A 2,524-nucleotide genomic window follows, 5' to 3' on the forward strand; every position below is an offset into this window, starting at 1 on the left:
TATAAAATTTAAAGAAAATATTTAAAGTAAAGAATTAAGAAAATCAAGAGGAAAAACAAGGAAAACTTAGGGAGGTTTAAAGTAATAAATAAGAAAGTAAGGAACAAAAAAATAATGAGGGAGGTGAGAAAAAAAGGGGGGGAAATTAATAATTTTCTTTTATAAAGAGGAAATTAGGGAAAGTATTTAAAAGGGAAAATAAATAAGGAAGGTAGGAGTGAGCAGGGAAAGATGAGAGGGAGGGGGGGGGGGAGGGAAATAGGGTAAAGTCAAAGTAAAGAGGGAAAGGAATAGGGAGTGTGTGTGTGTGTGTGTGTGTGTGTTTTGCTTATCAAACAACTATCCTACTACACTACTAGACCAATTTCCAATGTCAAAATAAATCAATTGCAAACATCTGCTCTTGCCCTTTTCAAACATTTAATGAGAGTAATCCATTGTTAACCACTCTCTTAATACTGCCCAAGTGAGAATAATTCATATCATATCGTTCCTTCTAACCAAGTTACAAAGTGAAAGTCAATTTTTATACTCACATTCATATTAGAACATTCCAAAAAGTACAACAATAATGATGGCTAGTCTCCAATAGAATGTCCAATCATATTTACTAGTACTTGGAGATAATCTGCTGTCGTGTATGCTTTGAAGATGTCAACACTATCTTTCTGCCTTAGAATTTCCAATGCAAATATGATGGAGAGGTATGTCGACTCACCTGCATCCATCCACAAACATAGCACATTAGAACATGCACACTATGAATTTTGGGACTACAGGCTTCAATGCCGGCACACAATTGTTATCTATGTCCCTCGATCTAGATTAGCATAATCAAATCCTCGCATTTTACTAATCAATAGTAATCAGCGGTGGGCAATTAAAGATATGAATAAATGCATATAAAATGTTAGTGAAATCGAAGTATTAAGTGGGAATCTCAAGTAAACCATAAATTTGGGTATTCCAACCAAGTCCAACGAAATTCCCAAGGTCAAAAAATCCAAATATAACCTCAATATACTTATACCTTTCTTCGATCTCCTATTGGCACTTCCCAATCATCAATACTATAATTAAATTTATGCACACATCAAAGTGCGATAAGGTCCTTGATAATGTCAAAATTGAGAGACTAGCTCCATGTTACATGGCCTTTTCACCTTTTCACACTTAAAATCATGCTATATTCTTGACTTTTATTAACAATTACACTATGAATGTTTCTTAATTCAGTATATAGGAAATCTCTCCATAATATAACTAATAAGATCAAAGGAGACTCCAATCGTAATTCTCTCCCCATTCACCTTAAAAGAAGTTCTCAAGAAATGCGACACAATGTAAAAAATTGCTGGCAAGTTACTGACTCATGACAAATGATGGCCTTTTCCATTTACCAAAGTATAAAGTGTAAAGTGTAAAATATCAAAGTATAAAGTGTGAAGTGTAATCCAATACCATCCTAAGGGTAACATCTTTAAGGGGTCTCAAACTTGCAAGATAAAATCTTTGAAGGATCTCAAATTCATGCATCATTGGGGTCATTCTATTCATAAGTACAACTTTTAACCATATATGGGGTGTTATAATGAATTCAAAATCAATGGAAATCTGTCTTTCCTGATCCCTACATCATTAAAGTGTCCTTAACCTTGGGACTTTAACAATCCTTAAGAAATACTTGATCATTCCTCCAACATTAACCCAGGTTGCTCAATACCCAATGGCAACTAAAAAAGGCATAAACTCCCTTACCGTTTCTTCCAAGGGTAAGGGATACCAAAGATTAATTCCATGAAGGCTCTTAATTATGCATTCCCCTAATTCTTAGTTACGCCGCATAAAATCTCTCAAGTGTAAAAATTTCCAAATCCAAATTTAAGGAAATCCCATGTCGCATATCCAATTTTCAAAGTGCTCTCCATATGGTAAGGGGATCTAGAACAAACCCCCATCTGGAAGCGACTCAAGACCATCATACAAGTAAAATATTGTAGTAAAATTACAATGGCAATATGTTCTTAATTTACCATTTTTCTAAAGAATATTTATGACATGTATGACCATAAACCTTATAAATCCTCCATGTTTCATGAGGGAAAAATATAATGAATTTCATGTATAATAATAGTACTACGTGGAGATAGAGAAGCAATATAAAAACTTTTAAATGCTCTAATTTAGTCCTAAAAGGCCCTTTCTTCTTTATCATAAAAATTAAAAGTGGCTAAAGTCTTTCAGTAAAAATCAAAATGGGTCTACTCAAGATCATGTTAGAGAATTCCTAGGGCGATTTCCAAAGTATAACATAATGACCCCCGACTATTCCTAGGGGCAATGGCCCCTACCTATTGAACAAAAACTCCAAAGGGATTCCTCTAAAAGGAATTTCACTATTAAATCAAGTCCCTCGACCCATTCAATCAAGTCCCTCGACCCTCTCAAAGCCTTATGAGAAACTTATAAAGCAGATACTCTTAAGCAAGGTAAAAAGTCCCCTATTAATTGCGTAAGTGCTATG

This window comes from Dipteris shenzhenensis, chromosome 30, assembly GCF_047967505.1.
Source record: "Dipteris shenzhenensis isolate YYH24624 ecotype China chromosome 30, Dip_SZ_1.0, whole genome shotgun sequence".
Classification (NCBI taxonomy): Eukaryota; Viridiplantae; Streptophyta; class Polypodiopsida; order Gleicheniales; family Dipteridaceae; genus Dipteris; species Dipteris shenzhenensis.